Here is a 23,270-nt window from a genome sequence, read left to right as displayed (position 1 = left end):
CCTCTCACGTTTTCTCTCCTGACTTTCTGTTAATCCATCTGTCATCTGCTCACTCCAGTGTCCCCAAGGACTAAGTGGTTCTCAGTACCAAAGAGGGCACCAAAGAGCATTGGATGGCTCCCAGGCCTGCTTACCCAGGCCTATAACATAAATGGCATTTTAGCAAAAACCACAACTCTTGCAGGTGTGGGGTGTTCAAAGCAGAGGCATAGGGACTCAAAAAGAGAAAACAAACCCCTGAACTGCTAAAGCCTGCAGGTAGTGTGTCTTTCTTCAACACCCAACAGCAAGTTTTGTAAGGAGCCTTTGAGAGCCATGGTTTACCCACAGAAATAGCTAATTATCATAAGAAGAAAGGAAGGGGGGGCTTTTCCTGAAACAATAGTGGGACAGGGGACATAGGCACATAGTAAGTACCACCTTTTAGATGAGAGTGAAAGATGGATCCTGGAATCACTGCTTCTAATTTTCAGCACTTAGCAGTGTTTGTCGTTCATTGTCCTGCCCAGCCCATTTTGTTGTATACTCCCCGGCAGAATGCCATCTGAAATTCTCCTTCAGTTATTGTCCATAAATACAGTATATTTCTGTCAACTGCTGTCATGCTTTGTTCCCTGAGGTGATGGAATTATGCTGTGAATTATGATATAAAACTCTAATTTTTACCACAGCTCTGTCACAAGGTACTATTTTCGCTGGCTAACCAGGGTCAGTGTATGATGTAATGTCCTTGGCATAGTAACATTTTTGCTACTACAGTTGAAAAGTGCTGGATGGTCTTATTATATTACAAATCCTATGGAGACTACAATAAGCATAATCTATATTTAAATGCAATACTTTCCTTCCTAACTTACTAGATACAGAGTGATTGAATGCAGGAAGTTGGTGAGTACCTTAGGTAATCAACTAATACTCTTTCAATAACTGTTGTTTTGCACGTGATTTTCTATGCCTTTTTATTGATCTATTTCCATTTGTGGCATAAGCCCTTGCATTTGCCTCCTAGCTCTTTAATGATACTATTGTAATAGTTAAGAAAGAAATTACAGTGATCTGTAGAGAATGTTGAAAATGTTGAAGACCACAAATGGAAGGCAAACCTAAAAATTTTAGATGAAACAACACATTTCTGTACCACTAAGGTTTCTCCAGAATAACTTGCATCAAAGGCTAGAAGCAGTCCTATGTGTAGGTATAAAAATCTGTGAATGTCTATGTGGAAAAAATGTTCTTTTTTCCTTGTCAAATGTCATCTAAATTGCACTTGTACTGTGGTCTTATGCTACTGCTAACTAGCAGGTCTCTCTGCTTTTCACTTTAACTCAAATGAAAAATAAATGATGTGGCCTTTAAAACACATCAGAGAAGGAAGCAGAGATGCTTCAGTGGATATGTGATTGAAGAAAAAGAATGGATCCAATTTATAGAACTCACTCCTGGGCCTGGGGCTTACACTTAGGGAAGCTTTCTCTTTGCTGTCACAAGAACCTGCAAACATCCTAATCAAAACAAAACCAAATCAGATCAATTTCCCCTGCTCTCATTAGCAAGGTTGCTTTGTTCTGTTGTGAAAACAAAAAGAGAACAGTGCAACAAAAACGTGTTACTGCTTGATTTTTCTGGTGTGAGGACACTCGGGTCTGTCTGAGACCTGGTGATATGACTGTAACACAAATTGCCACTGTTAGGTTTTGAAATCTCTACAGGAAACACTTTATCACTGCCTTCCCCTAGCAGAATGTTTCTCATTGATGCTGAAGAAGTGACACTGGCAAGGCTGAGCCACTGCGGCAATTCACGTGCGACTGCAGACCCCCAGGCAGCAAGGCAGGGAACCTGTCCACGGGCCCTGGCTGCCTTCCTGCTGGAGTAGCTCTGTTGCCAGGAGTGTCCCTTCCCTTCTCTGTGTCTGCAGGAGCCTGTGGGACCTCAGGCCTGACACACCTACTGCCTCACATAGTGGGCAGAATAGTGTTAATTACATTAATCAAAGAACCCTCCTGGAGCATCAGATGATGTTTTGACATTGTGGAGATGATGAAGCTACTTAACATTCAGGCTGTAATCCCACAGTCCTTCCCTACCCACAGAAATCCTTGGGTTTGAACATATATTGTGTTGCATGGACTTAGCGTCCTGCTTCATAGACAACTCAGTTTAAACAGGAGGAGTATGGAGTATGTTTGATCTCCCCTGTTTACTCTCATTAGCCTCTGAAGTTGAAGATCTGCTTATGCAAGCAATCTGCAGGGAGCAAGGGGAGGCTGAGGTACAGGCAGCTCCTCTAGCCCACTCAGTTTGTTGACAATAGGGTAGTTTCTATAACCCCTGAGATGCAGATTTTTTATACCCATCTCCTGAACTCTGGTGTTGTGACAGCCACAGTTTCCTGGGGAAAGCTAAAGCACAGCCAAGTCTGATCTAGCTGTCTCTGCATCTAGACACGACTGACCCAATTATTCCGGGCGTTTGTGCATCTTGAAGCTCTGCTGGTCACAAGTGGTTAGTAACAGTGTGCAAACGAAACTGGCTCCCCACCCCCTTTCTGTTTTTGCAGGCAGCTTTTACCAGGGCACCTACACTGTCTTACTCTCTTCCCCAGCATGTACCCTGCTCTATGGTTTTGATAGCCACTGTCATTCTGTATTTCGGTGCTTTCTTACTGGGTGGCTAATTTCTACTGCTTAGAAACACGGCATATCTTCTCCTCCATTTTAGTTTTGCAGACTTCTCCACTGTCTGCTGCTATAGCTGTTAAAAGAACTGTGTTGTGAAAGCTATTCCCCTGAGCTGTGGGATTTGAGAAAATGGTTTCTTCATTGAATAATGTATTTTTGCACATTGCAATACTGTTTGCATAAGGGGGTCAGATGGAGGATGGTGGCAACAGGCAGATCACCAATGAAACATCTTTTGTTGCCAGGGTCTGCACTTGCCTAGGGAGTGTGAGATCAAAGTTTGGTGTCTTCTTTTGATCCAGGAAATTGCTACAGAAATTCTGTGACAAAATCGCTAAGATGCTGGTGGAGCTGGGACACGAACCCTCGTGCTCTGTCTCTGTGACTAGTGTCCCAACCATTTGCACGCTGCTTGAAGTGTAAAGGTGCCACACAAAGTGGGAGGACTCACAGTGGAGAACAGTCTAACCACCCTTGCAAGAGCCCTGCCTCAAAACCAGAAAAGTAGACAAAGGTGTATAGAACATGAGTCACTTGTCCTCAGTGGTTAGAAAGAAGCAAGACCTTCCCTCTCTGCTATTCTGCTCACCCTTGAGCTTTGTGCTTTTTCCTCTACTTTTGTTACACAGGCTGCAAAATGAAACATTTCGGATTGTTTAGAATGCTAAGTTTATTTGGTACAAAAGTGAAATGTTCAGGTTTCCACTTAACTGGTAAGAATAAATGATGAATTGAGGAGTACCAAGTGGTACTTGGTACCACAATAAGGATTTAGCAACTGCAGTGCCCGTCCAGCAGGCTGACTGCACAGACTCCCTCTTCCCCTGAACTCCACTGCTGGGTCATTCTCCAGCCTCCAGTGACCAACTGTCCCCATTCATCTTCCTTGCTGTCCTAGCCTGTGGAAATGTGCTAGCATCAGCTGCTGTTCCACAACACACCCCTCCTCTCCCCCAGTCTGCCTCTCATCTCTTGGTTTGCTGTACTGTTTCTCTCAAAGCACTTTCAGATCTCATTTTTCTTCCTAGAAATGTTTATTGCTGGACCTCTTTGCAGGTGAGCAAAATGAGGGATACAGGACAAGTCAGTTACCCTGTTCACTCTCTTGCACCTCTGTAAGAAACAAGTGTGAAGTAGCTATGCACCAAAGCTAGGAACCACATTTTTCTTTTTGATTTTTTTTTTTGTGATTGCTTTGTGATCAGCAATTGCTTTGTGATTTTATTTTTTGTTTTGGTGTCATTTCTTAACACCAGCAGTTGTCTCATCTTTTATATGACTGACAGGATAAACATTCTTCTGGAAGAAAAATAGGAGCATCCACAGAAACATTTAACTACCTCTTTCATGGATTTCACCCCTCTTTTTTTTCCCCTCCAATTTTTTTTTTACTGTTTTTGTTTTATTATGACTTCTTTCTCTCCCAACACACAGCACGTGTGACCACCCTCGCACACATTGCAGGTGCCAGCTTATCACTGCACCATGCCTGCAAGGTTCTGAATTCTGAAAGGGGCAATACCCAGTACTGAGCAATTACAGAAGAATTTCAGGGGGTTGTTTATTTATGCAAATACTATGTTTCTGGCACTCATGCTGCAGGGAAAGTACTGAATTCCTCACTCAGGCTATGGTTCAAAACAAAACAAAAAACCACAGAAGTTTAAAATAACAGAATATAGCCATCTGTAATTTGTTTTGTTAATCTACTGAAAAATATGTTTGTCTGGGTCCTGACGTAAGTTTTGTCCCTGGATCCATCAGTATTACAGAAAACAAGCAGATACTTTTTTCTTCCCAAATAGTATATTATCCTTTTTTTAGGCATTTTGACCTGAAACTGTACTAAAATAATCTGAACATTCCTCTAGGATATCATTAATAAATGACATGGAGTCACAAGATGTATCTGAAAAGTTTCTGGATTCATTCTCCCCTTCTTCTTATCCTCTCTCTTTTACCTTGTGTCCAAGAGGCAGATAACTGCAAATGGAGATTTGCAAAGCAGTGCAGAGGGTTGATTTTAATGGCAGATTCATGGCTAATCCCATGCAATGCTTTCATATTTCAACCCCCACTTCATAGTCACTGGCTGGAAAAGGCTGCAGAGGTAATCTGTGAGCTAATGCACATGTCTGCTAAGCATTACTTTTCAACACAGTCGTGTGGGCACTGTGCTTTGTGGCCCAGGAGGGCTGGAGATATGAAAGGGGCTGCTGCAGGTCTGGGTGCAGCACCACTGCAACCCTCTTCAAATGGTTTGGTTTGGCCTGGAGAAAGCCCCCATCTCTGGGCTCCCAGGCTTTAGGACTGGGATGGTGTGCACCCTAAGTCTATGTGCATCCATTGGTGCAGTAATGCTCCCGGGACTAAACTATGGCTGCTATTAAAGAAGGGTTTGTGGCGGGCCCCAGTGGGGTCTCAAGCACCTACATCAATCTGAGGCCTCAAAGAGTTCCTCTTTTTCCCACCACAGAGCTCTGCACTGGGCTCCTTCCCCAGCACAGGCTACAGTGAGCCTCCTCATACAGCAGTCCATACACCCATTCACCTTGTGGCCCCTCTGCAGCCATAGTTTTGGCAGCAGTGCCTTTAACTGGTGCATGTAACTGGTCCCACTGCAACCTGCCCCAATCGCACTCCCCGTGTCTGTCAGAGCCCCTCTTGAAATGAGCTTTTGCTGCATTTTCCTTGGAGGATGTTAGCTGGCTGATGGGGAGCCCTCGCTTAGCTGCATGCCGTGGCACAGTGATTTAAAGCTGCAAGGTGAAGTCACTGTTAATAGCAGAGCAGCAGGAGGGCAGTCTTGTAATGAAATAGGAGTTATGTTGCCTGTTTTCAAGTATGGCATTTAATTGTCACTAATAATGCCGTGAATCATTATTATGCCTATTTTAGAGAGGTTTTTCTCTGACATAAGAAAGCAACAAATGGTATTACCCTTTTGGTATACCGTGGTATCCACATAAGCCGTGGGATATTACAGTGTGCATAAATCTTGCCTGTGTAGTCTGGCTGGTGTGCAGGTGATGGGGGATACAAGCAGAGACCAGAGCTCCAGGTAGGGTGCCCAAATCCCAAGCGAAGGATCAGAAGAGACCAAATGGCTGCAGAGGGTGCTCCCTTGTGCTGTCAGGAGACAGCCCACACAGCTTGTCTCTCCAGCAGCTGTGTCCCTCAGCTCCCAGGGCAGTCCTTAGAGCAGGGTGCTATGGGGGATGCTGAGATGGTGGCACTGCAGGTAGTGGGTGGGCATACAAACCTGTTCTGGGGTTATCTTTGCCAGGAAACTCATAGCCTGCAAGGAGAGCCAGATAAATGAAATGCTCACAAGGGCCACTGCAACAGCAGTTGGATCCATGTCCCCAGGGTGCTCTCTTGCCTCTTGCTGTGGGCAGAAGACCCTAGACTTGAACTTGTGGGCCTTCCTGCAGGGCCAGAAGAGACAGTTCCAGGACCCTCAGGAGCAAGCTGGGCTCATCACCTGGTGACCTGCTGTGGTGCACAGAGCCATCATGCAGAGCTCAAGCAGAAGAGAAAGCAGGAAAACCTGGCCTCTGCATCCCACCCAGCTTCCAACGCTCAGATGCCTGTAACAGCATCAGTGTCCTTGAGGTTTCCGTGTCCTCACTCAGATTTGTTTGAGTTCTGCCAAAAGGATTCAAGTTACTGCATAAGAGGGATTACTCACAAGCAGAAACAGCTGGTTCCCCCTTAGGACTTGTTTCCTTTGGATCTAGGCTTAAAATATTCAATTTTTAGCACCTGCACCTTGTTTCCAGATGAAAGGAAGCAGCTATAAAGCTGTGATGGGTAGAGCACAGTTGAATGCCTCAGCAACTTTCTTCCCTATGAAATGAAGTTCTACATACCTCAGAGATGATCCTGAAGCAGGTGTGGAGGATTTTCCATGTCTTTTTCCACATTTTTTCACTAGTGAGGGGCCACAAGTGATGGGTGTGATGGTGCAAAGACAAGTCTGGCTGCTATCGCATTTTTATTTTTTAGGTAGATTTTGGTTCTCTTGTTGTATTTGGGTTTGTGTTTGTTGTTCAAGTTTTTTAGCAGATGGTTTTGGCTTGTACAGATGTATGGGAGACATTTTTCTTCCCTCAAATGCCCAGGTGATGGGAGGTTTTGCATGGATGAAGTGCAGGATACATAAGGTGCTACAGGTAGAATTACACAAACTGATTATCTGAAGAATGGATAACTTGTGAATGGCCTTTATCATTTTAAAATATATTTAAGAACAGGGAAATGACTGAGTGATTCCCAAACAGCTCAACAAAAGCTGCAGTATAATCCTGGAATATTTTTCCTGATGGTTGTCAGATGCTAACTGGGGAAACAAACTGACATTCACCAAAGATGTCTGTATTTATTTCAGACTAAATTATGTTAACCTAGAAACAGGATCAGACAATTATCCAGAGGCTACTCTTTAGCTTGTTGTTCAGCTGGCAGTAGATAACCATGTTGTATCACATTTTTAAGATATAGGGATTCAGAACAATCAACTCAGGCTTGCTCTTTAGTAATTTTTGTTCTTCTTTGTGGAGAGATTTTACCTCAGAGTTTGGAGAAGATATATAATCACTCACTGTGAGACAAGAAATTATTTTACAAGAACAAATGCTGGTTGCCATGGTTTCCAAGAGGGAGAAAATCCAAGGTCATTCACTGAAAATACGCCACAACAGTCACCTCACCAAGTAACCCTCCCTTGTCTGTAGATATATTCCTCCCATCTCCTTTGGTATGCATCTTCCTGTTTAAGCCACAATAACACTGATAAGAACATGATGTGAAACACCTGCAATATGTCTGGAAATAAACAATCAAGCCTGGATTTACGAGCCTGTGGGATTTCACAGTTGGCTGCTTTCTGGCTCGTTTGTGCATCTCCTGGAAAACCTGACCTACCTGCTGGGTTTGCCAACCAGGGACTTGCAGGTCCACCTGAAGGAAAGGCCAGAGTAGCCCCACATGGATGGGCTGGCACGTGGACAAGCAAATGGAAAAAACACCTGAGATGGGACCCTGCATTTACAGTTATGCTAGAAATAATGTCAAAACCTACATTTTGTGGGTTACTCTTCTGGGTCTGAAGTACAAGAAAAATTGTGTTTCTTTCAATGACTGAGGTTTAGGCACCATAACTGCTCCTGAATGTCACAATAGTGACCTATGTGCTGGTGACAGTAAAAAAGATGGCTTCAAACAAGCAAAATCCAGCTCTGTGACCCTTCAGCATCCCAACCATGACACCAGAAGGCTTTACACTGCTGGAAATGCAGCATATCAACACAGCAATTAGACGAAGATTCTCCTTAAATTGGAACTGCCAGGACAAATTAATTAATAGCTAATACTATTCAGCTGTTCGTTTGAAATGACAAATTTTCATTCTATCATGAATTTACACAGGCAGGTACATAAGCTTTTTGCTCATGATTTTACAAATGCAAAATCTGTGTGCACATCATGCCATGACAAACTACAGTTTACTAAACTTGACTCATGAAAAGTAAATGCAACCCTCTAAGAGGTGTCCAAAGCCTTATTAGTGTAGCAAGCATATTTCTTGCATGATGGTGTGTGTATGTGGTGCCTCAGTTACCAGTGCCATAAAATCAATCACCCTTGAGTACTTGCTAATTTCCGTTTCTGTCAATTTAAAAACAACAACAACAATGTATTAGATTAGAAGTGACAAGGGAAATGGCTACATTAAAGTGATATAAATAACATTTTGCAGTGGACCATTGGCTGCACTGTGTGCACAAATGCAATTCAACTTGCCAAGCCACATGTCAGCAACTGAACATCTTGTGCAGGGGGAAAATACTTGTTATTAGAGTGTACAGGCTGCCAATGCAACCAACTCCTTTTTTGACGAGGTTTCTGGAGCCAGATAGGCAAGAATTCTAGAGTGGGACTAGATCTTCTGCTGCTAGCTTGTCATTCAAATCAGAAGAGATCGATGTACAGATTGATTATAGAGAAAGAGAAGCACTGATGGAGATTCAAGGGCTGAATTTTACAAAGGATTTAAGGACCCAAGCACTGTTTAAGTCCTGCTTTCAGCATCTAAATTCCCATCTCCCTAACCCTTCAGCACAAGTGTCATCTCTATGGAAAGCCTGTTACTCTCATGGCACTGTGGTTTTGCCATAAAGCTGCCCAAATGCACAGAGGTGGTTCTGAATTAGTGTACTCTTGCCCCAGTGTAAACAGTGCTTTAGTTCTCTAACACTTAATTCCCCTTGGGTATTGAGATGTCTGACCCTGACTCCCAGACTTCAGAGGCTTTTATCAGAAGTACAAATAGAAATTCCACAAGTAGTAAATACTTAGAAATGTTCCTCATCTGGTACTGGCAAGCAAGTCCGTGCACCCAACAGCTGTGACCCTGGCCTGGAAATCTGAAGAATAACACTCTCTGTTGGTCTACCTCTGACTCATTATCTGTCCTTGAAGGAATCATGTTGACCTCTCTGTGTCCTGATTTTCTCAGCTTTTATAATAACAATGATATATTCCCACACTGAAGCTATCAGGTTGGAAAGTGCTAACAATTATTTCTCTGTGACCCCTTTGTGAAAGTCAGAGGGACCTCTTCTATAAGAGTTCAGATGCTGACCCGTCTTAATTCCACAAAAGTTTCTTTTGATCTGTCTTGTCTGTTTTTAGCCTGAGGTCTAAATTGTTGAGTGAGTCAGATACATGGGGTTTGACATGTCATATCTCCAAAAATGTTATTTGATCAGGAAATCTACCCTAGGTAGGTATAGATACTTTGGCTGAGTGTATGTATTCATAATATTTGTACAGGAATTATTTTTTTTAATAAAAAGGAAAATAGGAAAGAAAAGGGAAAAAAAAGAAAAAGGTAAAGAAAATGGAAAAAAGAAGATAAGGAAAAAAGAAAATGAGAAAAAGTGAAACCACAAATATATTAAAAATATGTTGCCAATGCATTTTGGTTTTAATTGTGTTACCTCTGCCTGCAGATGAGACATACTTAAAAATATGTCCCTCTGTTTAAAACCAAACTATTCAATATGGAAGACTAGATTGTACTGTCTAGCAGTACCAGAGCATTCACATGACTTGGAAGTCCTAGGAAACAAAGAAGAACAGTTTCAGGCTGTCTGTGCAATAAACCAACAAACTATTTTGATGATGTATATAGAAATCACTATTTCTGCATAAACTTTCCTTTCTGAACTTTAAAAGAAACAAGTTCGATTTCCTTAAGGAGTCTGCAGGGAATGTGTGTTAGGCATTGCAATGGTACCTGCTATGCCAGCAGAGCTGGTAATTTCCTTCCCTCTCCTAGTACACATACCTAAGATGAAATTCCTGCAGTTTTCCCTTGTTACATTTAGGATTTCTATCCGTTTTCTGCTCACTAAATCATAGTTTTTTCTATGTAAGGCTGTACCACAGTCTGATACATGTTGAGCTAAGGACGCGAGGGGCACATATAGAGATCATCCTTACAATGTCATGTTCCTACTAAATTTTAAAATACCATTTAGGTTGTCTCTGTCTTTCCCGTCCACATTATTCCTATAGAAGTTCTCATTTTCAAAGTCTTTGTTTTCTCTTTTTCTCTCATGTTTGTCCTTTTCCCATATTTTTGTTTGGTTGGGGTTTTAAAAATTCTTTTAAAAAGCTTTCCATCCCACAGCTTAACTTTCTTCTTGATTCAGTTTCTCTGGTGGAATTTTCTCATTGCAAAATTCCCCTTTCCCAGCATGTACATGTGCACAATCCATGGCACTACCCATGATTTTCTCTCTGCTAATTTTCTCGCTGTATCTCCAACTTTTCCCTCCCCTTGTCCTCAAGGCCACTCCGCCCTCCCCTGCCTGCCCAGCAGCACCTCTCATCTCTCCCCCAAACCCCAGCCTCCCTGCTGATTCTCACCCACACACAAGAAGAGGGCCTGTAAGAAAAAAATAAGCAAATTTTGCAAAGAGATATATAGGTGTATACATAATTTTAATATTTTCCATCTTCTGACTAATCATCATTTGCTTACCATCTATACATGCTAATCTTCTTGTACAGGTTACAGCTGTTTGCCAAAATTGCTGTACTACCAAGAAAACAACCTTCAGTATGGCAGTTAAGTGATTAAAAAGAAAATGTCTCCCACAAGGTCACAGTAAAAGTAACAGACTACATCTCCCAGCACAGCTTATGGGCAGGAAAAAAATTCCCACTTTCCAGCCACCCTCTCAGCATGAACTACAGAAACAAAAGTACTTTTCTTCATCCCACTAATTTACTCTTGCTCTCCATGATGGAATTGATGCTGTCATTTTCATCCTTTAGATTTTAGCAGTCCAGATGCCAGTGTAATTTATGCCTTCTCCGATCCTATTTTTCCCCCCTGCTGGTGGCTTGGGAGAGGAGTTGCACATACCTGTACACAATGCGTGTGCGTGGAAGATGGCTTTGTGATTTTTTCAATGTTGAATCTAAGAGTAAAATAAAAAGACATGAAAGACAAGCTGGGTCTGACAATATAATTGTACTGATCATTCACCTATTCTTGTAGGAGAAGACTGGCATAATGCCATGAAACAGTCTTAAACCAATAAATATCTTCTGATGTAATAGATAGGGAAATGTGTTTTCAGTTCCTGCTTCCTACATCACAAAGACACATCATGTGGACCAAATCAAATTATATATAAAAATAAGGAAGAAGAAAAGAGCCAGGTATATCTGCTTTATGTCATCTCATAATAAAGGAAAAATTCCCCCGTTTTTGATCAACAAGTCAATTCAGATGAGTATATCATATTAATAAAATCGTAAATTTCCCAGTGTTATTAGTGTAATCTTATAATATTTGTTTCCCAACTACAGTTTTGTTCAAATGAACTTCAGCTGATTTTAGAGCCAGAAGACAAAATCCTTTTGTGCTTCACACAGAAACATTTTGGGAGGACCAAAAAGGAAGAAGATGAAATTACCTGGACATAAAGCAAAAGGAGAACCTATCTGTAACCATCTCCTGTCACATCTCATGTGAATTGTAGCCTGGTAAAGGCTACAGTAAAGATGGGCAGTTTCTGTGATCCAGGCCCTCAGCACGCCTGCAGAGATATGGAAACATCATCTCTTTAGTTGACTTGATGATCTCATGTCAGATCTCAAAATCTTATTCTATCATTTTATCCCAGGTGGTGAATTTCTGGAATGTTTTCAAGATCCACTCTTTCACTGTAGTTTCAACCAACCACTGTTGATTCCTCTTGCAGCTGGTCTTTAAAAACTATCCTTCTTGCCCTGCTGGTGAAGAATACATGTGTTTCTGGGTCCAGAATTCAGGGGGACTGGGGCTGCTGGTAAAGGAGTGAATCCAAATCTCTCCCGTACTATCCCAGCTGCATGGGAAAGTCCGATGTGGGAACTTGGCTGTGCTTGGCAGTGTTGAATTAATTACTGTGAGGTGTAAAGAGCATCCATAAAAGGCTAGAAGGTCCAGATGCTGTTAGAGAACATTGGCAGAAACAACAGGATGAAGCTGTGGAGTCATTAAGAGCCTCTGGAAGACAAGCAAGGACATGGAAAATAAAGTGTTTTGAACCTGTGTGCCTATGGATACAGGAAGCCTTCTGCTGGTGGTGCAGATCAGCAGAGCCCAGGAAGTCACCAGGTTTTCCCAAACAGGAGGGTTCAACCCTCCTGGTGGGTAGATGCCCTGCCATTAACAATAAATGGAAGAAAGGATCAGGAGGCTGCCTAGGGGCTGTTAGGGAGCAGTGCTTTGGGTGATTCAAGGGTTTAGGTCACAGGCTCATCAAGGTTTTAGTGGGCTATAGCTAGCAGAGGTGTAGGTATTAACCAGCACTCATCATCTGCCCGTTGTCGGCATTGTGAGAAGGATGTGGCCCCCAGGGCGTCTGGGCTGTAAGCTGCTCCTCTGAGATGGGCAGATATGGGGGCAGCAGCAGGGTCACTGCAGAAGTCAGGTGAAGAGGTCTGCTCTCTGGTTCCCCTCTTTCCCAGTGTGTCCTTTATGCTGCATATGCAAAGAAAGACTGCTGAGAGCAGCCCTCTGGGTGCCTCATGGGAATCCCACTCTACTGCCACATTTCGCTGCCCTCTGGCCTATTGCTTGTGGGTGCAAAGCAGAACTCATGGCCCAGACAATCTCCTTTTGTCTCATCCTTCTACAGGCAGCTGTTTTGCTCTTGGCTTGCAAAGGACTTAATCTGGCATTTATCCCCTGTAATAAAACAAGAAATGTGTCCACCTTGGCCTCTGTCCAGCATTTTGTCCAGCGGCAGTGAAGAGATCTGTGGTGGGTACAGCTGGAGGTCAGGCAGTGGGGATGGGGAGAAAGGCCGCTTATAAGACATTAATTGCACTGTATGCAACTCTCTCATGTCTTTCCTCTTTCTTTCACGCCCGTATTTCTGAAAGGCCAATAACCACCTTATTGTTTCCATCTCTACAAGCAATTCCATTCTTTCTGTTGCTCTTTCTTTAGTACATAACTGATCCACAAGCTAGAAGCTATTTGGCCTTCAGTGCTCCCTTGGAAGCATTATTTGGTTAATGCTTCATCAGAAATAGAGACACTTGTGCTTGATTTTATACAGTTTGAGATTTTTCTCTGTCTGACCCACTTTCTTCCAGAACAAAGCCTCAGACTGAAATGCCGAACTGGAAGGACACAAAGATCTGATGCAAATTGAGATAGTATAAGTCTGATGAAGCTGAAACAAAACCAAACACAGATCCTGGTTGTCTGAGTGGTTATCCCTTCCTTCTTCTTGCAAATAATGAATTTGCCTCCTGGAATTTTTCTGCTTTTCTGCTGCCTTTATTCTGGCCAGTTCATAAGAGAGCTGCTTGTCATTGGGGGAAACAATGGTATGCACTCCTTGCTGCCACTGTATGAAACCTCCTGTTTCAAACAGAAATCAGAGTAGGTTTAAGAGACATCAACCTCACATCTTTTTGCTGTCCACATCTTCTCTGCTCTCTCTGCAGCCTGCCACTCTTCTCATTAACCCGGATTATGTTGAGGTGACTAAGTGACTTTTCATCACCTATTTCCCCTCAGACCACTAAGGTTTGAAATGACAACAGGTTTTGTTAAGAAGATGTAGGATTCCTCAAGATGATCCGTCTTGGCTTGAAACCAAAAGCAAAGGGTGTTGAATAATTAGTGTTGGCCTGTATATCCATGTGAGGCTAGAGAGACAGGGCTGAGTATGGAAAATCACATCACTTTGTAAAAACATTAACAGCCTCCTCATATCTGTTGGAACAAGTTCGCTGAGGTCATGGATTAACTCACAACATTTTCCTATTCCATATTGAAATTCTATTTAACAAAATTAAATAAACATACATACATACAAATGTGTTTCCAAGCCAAAAAATACATGATCTCAAAAAACAAATAATTATTACAAATACATAATCATAATAAGGTTAAGAAACTGGAGACTTGGGAAAGGAAAACCTTTGTTCTTGGACCTTTCTTACCGTATCAAACAGATGATTCCTTCTACTCTAACTTCTTGTGAGATCTTGACTCAGCTACAGTTAAATGCTTTGTCTACACTTCTTACTCTCACTGCTGTCTAGAAAATGAGATAAAATTTTGGGAAATCTATGTATAATATCATGAACATCCTTGGCAAATGATCCGGAAGCTGACCCTTGCTGGGTTGAATGTTGCTCTGGAGCTAAGTGAAAATTTCAAACACTCCTGTGCATTTTTCATGGCTATGTAAACAAAGTTAGCAGTTGCATGCATATTGCCATTCCAGGTAAGCTTTCAATTAATATGGATGCCCTTTACATTAAAATCTCAAAGGCAACGTTCCAGGAAAGGGTCTGTTCGTACATTCGGACTCCCTCCTAGTTACTGTAATGACTGTAGATTAAGACGTTATCAACCTGAAATGCCAATGATGTTGGCAAGCAGCCAGTTTGGGATACACAAGTGAATTCGGGTATGAATAAAACTGTTTAACTTAAAATCCCCCATGCTGGGAAGAGAGGGAAAACAAATAGCAAGCCTGCTGTGCAATAAATCCATTCCACTGAGTTACTGCACAGAGACAACTGGGTGCATATTTATCATTTTCCCTCTAAGTGTTAGGTCTATTTTATTTCATATTTTTTCTGTGGCCTAATCTTCCTTAGAAGCCCCCATTTTGTTCTGCTTTATTACTATTAATGAAATATTACTCTTGCAGTAATTTGGGAAAAGGCATGAAGCTACCAACATGACTGGATTACAGGGACATGATATCAGTGGCTGGAATGAACAACTGGTTCCCATAGAGAATCTGGGAAAAAGAAGCTCTGTTACAGCCCTCCAAGGTGAGGAGAGATTGTCATTCAAAGGACCCTAACACAGTGCCCTGTAAATTGATACTGGAGTGTGTGAAGTACTTCACCTACAATTGCAACACTGAAGTGAAACATAATGAAATACCTCAGCAGTGTGCAAGAGGGATCCTATTGCCCCTAGGACGGCAACTCATCAGTCGGATGAAGCGCAGCTTAACTCCCCACACCATGGTGCTGGAGCAAATGTGCTAGTTGTCCTTGGGAAGCAAGGAAGACTACTTTTCTCAAGGATTGATCTCAGCAAGTCCTCATATTTAGCCTGAGTGATCAGTCTACAAATCAGGATTTGTTCAAAAAAAACAAAGATGAAAATGCAACTACCTTGTAATGAGTCTGACATACTGTTCTTGCATCTCTTTCAGCTAGCAGGAAGCAAGAGGGTTTGTGATATATAAATTACAATTTAATCATTGCTTCAACAAAGATCAAGTGTATTTACTTTGTATGAAAAACATGCTTTTAAGTCACCTTTTTTCTTATAAAAAAGACTGAAGGGTAAGTTCTGAGTGGGGCACTTAGAAACATCCACTCAGACTTCAGCATCAAATTCATCACTGATATAAGAATGTCTCTCCATGATTCTAGGGTGCTGCTGGTTTTGTGTGTAGTTTGACATGTGTCTGTTTCCAAACAGAGGTGCCCCAGCTTTCCCTGCTGTTGAACTCCTGGAAGCTGAGTTGATACTAGTGTGTGTGGGTGGGTTTGGTACAAGTCTTGCTAGACCCATGCCTGAGAACAGCTTTATCTGCATTATGAGTAGAGGAGGAGGCAAAAACATAGCCTGCCGATTCGATGCAGCTGTGCTGTGTAGGAGTCTGATTTGCCTTTGTGCAGATGAATTATACAGCCAAGGAATTTCCAGCTCTTGGCACAGGCTGCTAAAGCATGGATAAGCTTAGTATTTCTTTGCTTCCAGCAAGGACCATCCTCATGAGCTGGAAAAATGTAACGTAGAGGGGAGTCCAAAGACTGCCTCTAAATCTAACTCTCAGATTGGAACTGATTCTCCCTGAAAAAGAGGTAGAGAAATCCTTTCAACACCTAACAATTAGCTCTCCTCACAGAACAGTGCCTGTTGCAGTTCAGTAGCCTTTAGGCCTTGGGCAGAAGAGGCGAAGTGTGCTTCACACTGATTTTCTGGTTCACCTGCAACTTGAATTGGCACAAATCCTTTTAAGCACCTTCAGTAAACTTTTATTTTGCTAAATACTTGAGGGCAGTGACTATCTCAACGTAGAAGCTTCATTAAAATCTACCTGTCAAAGACTACTTATTTTGGATGAAGTCAGTGTTTCCTTTAGAATATACTGGCTCTGTGTCCAATAAGCAGTGAAACCTTCATATTCAGAGCCTCATATACTGGAGGGAAAAGGCAGCTCAGTCTCGCTTGTCGTGATGTGTTCTGCCTAGCCTGTGCCATACTTCAGACAAAGAAAATATTATAATCAACTAAAATTTGAAGGGTAGTGGAGAAATAGCTGTGGACAAATACAGAAGAATTCAGCCCGTCTTGGAATTTACAATCCTCAATTTGATCCATCTGCTTCACAGATTTGAGGATTATTTGTGAGGTTAAGTATGTGTCACCTGTGCTAATCTCTAGTTTGAAAAAGAAAAATCAATTGCAGCGTACTCAGAGAACGAAACCTGCCTGGCTCATTGAGGTCAGCAGCAACTTGAATCTTGCTTGTTCTAGATATGGGGATTTTTTTCCTTGTTTCTTTCCTTTCTTAGAGGGGACCCAGGTTGAATAGCATCTTGTGATGATGATGCAGATAAAGCAAAGCATCTTGTAACTTAACATAGAGACTGAATTCCCAGGAAGTATTTAGATCTTGGATGACTAGGATGTTTTGTTGAACATGTCACACTAACACACTAATGCATGCTAACAATCCATTGAGTTCATAAAGTTTGAAAAAGCACTAACAAAGGACAGATGATGCAAGACAGGGAAAAAAAGGAGCAATTTGTTTTCTCAATAGAGTTGATGGATGCTTGAAAATCAAACATGACATACTTGTTGGAAGCCAAAATCTTCCATTGTCCTGCTGAACCTCCCCTCTGTTTGCTTTCTTTTCCCTATTACAAATGAAATGTTGGAAGAACTGGTATATTTAATAACTTACTGTGGTGTCACTGTTCTACAGAAATCCTGCAAGAGTTTCTCTTTTTTTCTCTTTTTTTCTTTTTTTTGCCTGCTTAGGATCAGGCCATTATATTCATGTGGAAGCTAAGATATAAGTGAAGCAGAAAAAAATGCACCCAGAAGAACCACTCAATAAGGACAGGAGCAATGCCCAAGTCCTTCTCTTCCACACAAGTCTACCGAAGCCTTCATAGGAGCATCCTTTGTGAGGGGAGGAACCTTGACACCAGGAGGGGATTGGCTCTGAACTCCATAGCTTTAGTCCATGTCAGGATGGAAATTATTTTAGCAACAGTGCTTAGGACAGCTGATTGGTTTACAGATGCCTTCTCCCTTCCTCTCTATTACTTCACGCTGCAACTGTTACCCATTTGGAGACTTAAGTTGGTACAAAGTCAACAGGCAGAGTTTGCCAAGTGAATTCCCCTCTTCTAATAGAAGTGTTGACTGTGAAGCAATTGTGGATTTGGTTTTTGTTTTCCTGTTCATTTGTTAGTTTTTGTGTGTGTGGTTTTTTTCACCAGAAATAGGGAAGAATTCAAATTAAACAGATTCAGAATTGAGAATTTGCTTAATAGATAGAAATAATGACTAAGAAATGTTACCCTAAAGCAACTCAGTTACTTCTATTCAAAAATCTAGCTGCACTGTGAAATACAGCAAGTTGTCTCAGTCTACCTGAAGAAATGAAACATGCATGGACTTGGACTAGTTTAGGGCCTCAGCCAGTTCTGACAGCTTTATTGAAAATTACTGACAAGTACAAATGTTACAAGATGCTTGTCTATGTCATGTGAATTTTAAATATTGCTCCATGACTCTATATTGGTAAACAGAAATCCATCCTGTTCTTTCCAAAACTTTTATATTTGATGTGTAAAACCACCTAAAAAGGCTTCATGCTTCAGAGGCAGGACCCATAGCTGCCTGATTGTGGGGCAGCATTTTAGGAGGCAGCACTCTGTGGCTGACCTTCAAAGGTGTGATCTTTGTGACTACTTGTTGACCTACATTCCCTTCTTTAAGGCAGCTGGCTGTGGCATCCCACCCTTAAGGGGAAGGAACACCCAAGACTCATAGATTCTCATGGCCAAAAGGAACAACAAAAATCAGAGGGTCCACAAAAGCCCACAAATTTCATTAGTAACTTACACACTTGGGATTTAAATTGGTATGTTAGTTTCTGGACTGTATAAGCACAGGCCAGTGGCTTTAGGATAAAGAGGTACAGTAGAAAGGGAGGGAGGGAGGGAGGAAGGCAGGAAGGAAGGCAGGAAGGAAGGCAGGAAGGAAGGCAGGAAGGAAGGAAGGAAGGAAGGAAGGAAGGAAGGAAGGAAGGAAGGAATCAGCAGTCCTGATGGCTCCAGCATCAATCCAGCTGATGGCATGTCCATGTATCACCCAGGCTTGGTGGGGGTACCTTTTTATAGACAGGTTTTCCCCACCCTGGAGCTAAGTTTCTCACTTTCTATACAAATCAGTTATCATGCACAGTTCATTCTTTCAGACCTTTCCAGAACTGGGCCAGAGGGCTTTGGGGGTCTTGAGTGGTCTTGATTCCTCCCCTACAAGGTCCATGCCCACTTCTCAGCCTCATTCCTGCCCTTGAGATGTACCTGTACTTGTGCTTATCTGTAGGAGCCATAACAAGGATGTTTGTCCCAGAAAAGTGCTGCCCTATCTCTGCATGGCCCCTTCTCCAGCTGCATCTTGTTCTTTCTCACAGGTTGTTATTACCAACAATCCCTGGCTGGCTCCACAGCTATCTGTCTATCGGTGTTTGACACATACACATCAGTCCCCTTATCTTCTAGGCTTCTGCACTGGCTTACTGGGACCAAACCTCTGTTTATTCTTTTCTTACCGATTATTTAAAACCAAACACAGAACATTAATCAGTGAAGAGCTAAACTAGGCACCTAGCTGAACTGCAGTCTAATCCCATCTGCTCTGCTGGAGGCTTCCAGTGCATCTGGGTGACATCAGGGAAGGGGATTCGACAGTCTTACATCCCATGCCCATGGCTACATAATGTAGTCCTCCTTCTCTACTGTCTAGACCTCCTTGGTTACTTACTTGGATCTGAGAGCTTTGACTTAAACATTCTTAAAATGTTAGCAAGGGAATACTCTGGGAGACTGTTTTAATGGCTGTTCCCAAAACTTGGCAGCAGACTTTCTCTATGACACAGTATATAAACCAGCGAATCAAGGTCTTCGAAACCCTTATCCTATCCATGAGTCCTCCCCTGTGTCCCCTCTTCCCTTTGCACCCTTTGTAGGATTAATTCTTTGTCATAATTCAAGTGGTTACTTGTTAGTAAGTTGTAAATCCACACTGAGTATCCTTGCTTAAATACATTAATGTACATACTGATGTACACAGGCAGCAGATGCTTAACTTTTTTTCACTTCATGAACCTCTGTCTGGAAATACAGTGCAAAACATTCACGGCAACAAAACTGTGCCTCCAGTGTGCAGCAAAATCTGGTAAAATCAAACTAGAAGGAACTGCTCTTCTTCTGATGCCATTTTAGTATGCTGTTTTCTTCAGCTACTAACCTGTGGACAGGAGTAGATTATTTCTTTTAATGATTACCATTAACACGGAAGACAATTTGTCTTTCTCAAAGAAGGGACTCACTGGTCATGGTCAGGTTTTCCACTTTTCCTTGCAATTAGTAAAAATCATGATAAAATAGCACAGTTCTCTATCTATTACTCTAGTCATTAAGTGAATGATGAAGGGCATAAACTGTACATCTGACTTAAATGGATGCTCTGATCACAGTGTTATATGGGAAATGGCAGAAGACATGGCTGTTAATTGAAGTTAATGAAGTTATAGCAGAGTGACTAAACTATGGAGCTGAAAACTATGGCAATAAGGGAATGGCTCTATCTTTAGCAGAGAGTAACATGCAACATAAATCTGATGCATTCCAGTGGTCAAATATTTAGAGTTCTTACACAGAGAAGACCAGCATATCATGTTCTCTCTTTTTCTGGCAGAAAGCACTGATCCTAAACAACATTTGTGCCAGTGAAATAAGCACCAGCATTTCACACAAAGCTACACCTGAGATCCTACTTTTGTTCACTTAAGTAGTGGGGGTATTAAAGAGTAAAGAGAAGCACAGTTAAAAGGTCAGAAGCTGCTGTAGGGGCTGAACCTGTCAAGGTCTGTGCAAACAGCCACAGAGCCTTTGGAGAAGGAGCTATCCTGAGAAAGGTCTCCCAAGCCCTTTGGGTGATCCTTCTGTTTTCTGTGGCTTTGCTTCTCAATATTACTTGGAGGAAGTATGTTTTAACCACTTGTAAAACCATGGATCTGACGCTTCTTAGACATGGCATAAAAACATGTTTTCTGCTACCACTTGCTAGTATCAAATACTTCAAGTCATATAATCCTCACTGAAATCCTCAGGTCAATTGTATAATTTGTACAGCAGTTTCTGTGCAAGTTGTTAATCTTTGACTCATTCCATGGTTTATCACTCCAAGCATTTATTCAGACCTTTCAAATGCCTCCTGAGGAGACTGTCTTTCAGTAACAAGACCAAAATCTATGGCCATGTTTGGAGGTTATAAATTCTCCCTGGAGAGTTAAAGACATCTTGAAAATGGGACTCAGGCCCATACTGATAGATTTGTGTGGCTGTCAGTGTTAAGAACAACCAAAGTAAGTTTTTAAAGGTGGACTTGCCGCTTTTTTTCTAAGAGTTTCATTAAAACATGTTTTTTCCCATACTAATCTAATGTTTTATACTCAGGATTTTTTTTTCACAGAGCACAAAAACAATCTATACAAATTTTATTGTGAATATCACTACAACTTTATCCAAAATGTGGAGACTGAACTTTTCTGTGGGACAAAACTGGGATGATCCAAAGTATAATTATGGATTAATATTAAATTCGACTCAGTTTAAGTATCCTTGAACTATTAAATGACTCAGCAAGCTGATGTCATATTTCAAAGTAGTTAGAGAAGGCTAGAAAAAAATCCAGGGTCCCTGATTTCTGCATAAAAAGCTGAAAGGAGGTTGCTGGGGTAGATAATCCTCTTATTACATTGCCAAAATTATTTCAGGAGTTGTTTTATTGAAAAATTTGGTCTGGATTTATTAATGTGAAAGGTCTTCTACAGCTGTCCAGCTCTATCCAATTGCAGGAAGTGAGATATCAAAGATGGAGAAAAGAATAGTTTTTCATGAGTTTGCTACTGAACTTCAATCATCCATTCACTTTTCAAGCTATTGATAACAGACACGGAACGTAACTTTGTCACTACCTCCAGAAAGGTTCAACAAATTCTGTAGATTCTTGAACAGTTAATAGGAAAGGAAAATATTCTGGATATGTTAAACAATAATTTATAATGAACCTGTTCCTGATAACTTTAGGGGAAGTTGCAGCACATAGGCTTTGCTGTCATGGGGACATCACTGAGACATCTGGGAAGCATTTCATTGCTTAGCTGTGTCAGCTGCAAGGTGTCTATCAAGCAAATAAAGTGTGTGGTCACTTAAGGCTACAGTGAATAGGACATTGGATACTATCTTCTGTTCTTTACCAAGGTGACACACTACTGGTAAGCAACAAAAATTTGGCCTTATGGACTGTAAATAAAGGGTGACTTAGAATGAACGTGCAGCTTGCTCTCCACATTTTATTATTGTATATTTGTTTATCTAAAGAAAACCTCCCCACTTATCCTACTGTTGATGAATTTTCTTTTAAAATAAAGTTGATAGGACTTATTACTCACTTCTTCTGAGTCTCAGTTTTGCAACATGTAAGTCAAGGCACACTAATCTGCGCACCTACCCTGCATGATCTTTGTTTGCACCAGTAATAGTCTGCAAGGCATTCTCCTCCACTTCTTTTCATTATAAAATTATCACAGATTTCTTTTTTCTCTGCAGTCTGAACCACTCCTTTTTAGAGATTGTCTGAACATACGAAGTGTAACTGCTGTGCTACCTCTAATATCCAGTTACACCTAAAATAAACCAGAATTTTTTGTCCTGAAGTTCTTTGAGCCTAGTAGAAAAAGCAGGGAAAGATCAGCCGGTTCCAGTTTGGTGTGGATATCCAACCTGAAACATTATGGGTGCTGCTCTACCTGGACTGTATGGAATACAGCAAAAACAGAAGACTGAATTGGACTGTAAGATGTTGAAAATCAGTTGGAGGAATAATGAGTGACAAGACAAAGTCTGTATAAGCTTTGTTAAAATCTGAATAAGTTGCTAAAATGGTCTGGTAATATGAAGCTGTACAGTATGCGCTTGTGATCAGACAAGCAATCTTATAGATGTATCTTAATCTATTCTGTCTTTTCTTTTATCTTGAAAACATTTCATCAACTTTTTATTACTACATCTGAAAAGACTAGAACAAAAATGATTGAGGGATCTCATGCTTCATTGGGAGTACAACTATGAATGTCAAGTGATTGAAATAGGATGATTACTTGGGATGAAGAACATTTTAGTACTGCGGCTACATATACTATACCATATTTTTTGGGTTTTATATTTTCTATTGATGGAAAAAACCCTGAAACATAGCTTTAGTCTATATGACTCTCTCTTCTTCAAGACGGAATAACTGTACCTTTCTTCTCCAAAATACTGGCATGTTGGAGGTTACTGTTAAAGAATGACTAGCAGAAAAGATCCATCTGAGCTGGCTTGTACAACCCACCCAGATGACCTTGGCAGAAAGTACGGAGATCCTCTGCACTCATGAAGGACAACACAAGATGTGCAATGTGGTCAGAGAAGAGTGTCAGAAAATTTTACTCCAGAAAGTATCTTCATTTGATTACATTTCATAAAAACACCTATAATTCACAAAAGTACTTTGGTTAAGACAAAAATAAGATCGTCTGTTCAAGTTGATGTATCCTTGGTGAAAACACCTGACTTTGCAAAACTGAGCTGAACAGCCTCAAATATCCCATACATTATCTGCATGTTGTGCTCAAGCTAAGAATCATGAAACTTCCATTCCTTTTCTGTTTAGTCATC

At 41.4% G+C, this 23,270-nt stretch overlaps 1 long non-coding RNA gene across 1 annotated transcript; it reads left to right on the top strand.

Annotated features, from left to right (window-relative positions):
* The first annotated feature begins 712 nt into the window (after positions 1 to 712).
* On the top strand, positions 713 to 18,449 carry LOC121657428. The gene is made up of 3 exons (XR_006013627.1): positions 713 to 888; positions 14,927 to 15,053; positions 17,290 to 18,449. It is a non-coding gene; the product is annotated as an uncharacterized LOC121657428 (long non-coding RNA).
* Positions 18,450 to 23,270: the final 4,821 nt, after the last annotated feature.

The sequence above is a fragment of the Corvus kubaryi genome, unplaced genomic scaffold (assembly GCF_017639235.1).
Source record: "Corvus kubaryi isolate FWS band 111438036 unplaced genomic scaffold, C.kubaryi_AGA036_p1.0 split1-37296, whole genome shotgun sequence".
NCBI lineage: Eukaryota > Metazoa > Chordata > Aves > Passeriformes > Corvidae > Corvus > Corvus kubaryi.
This window is presented reverse-complemented; position numbering and strand designations above follow the sequence as displayed.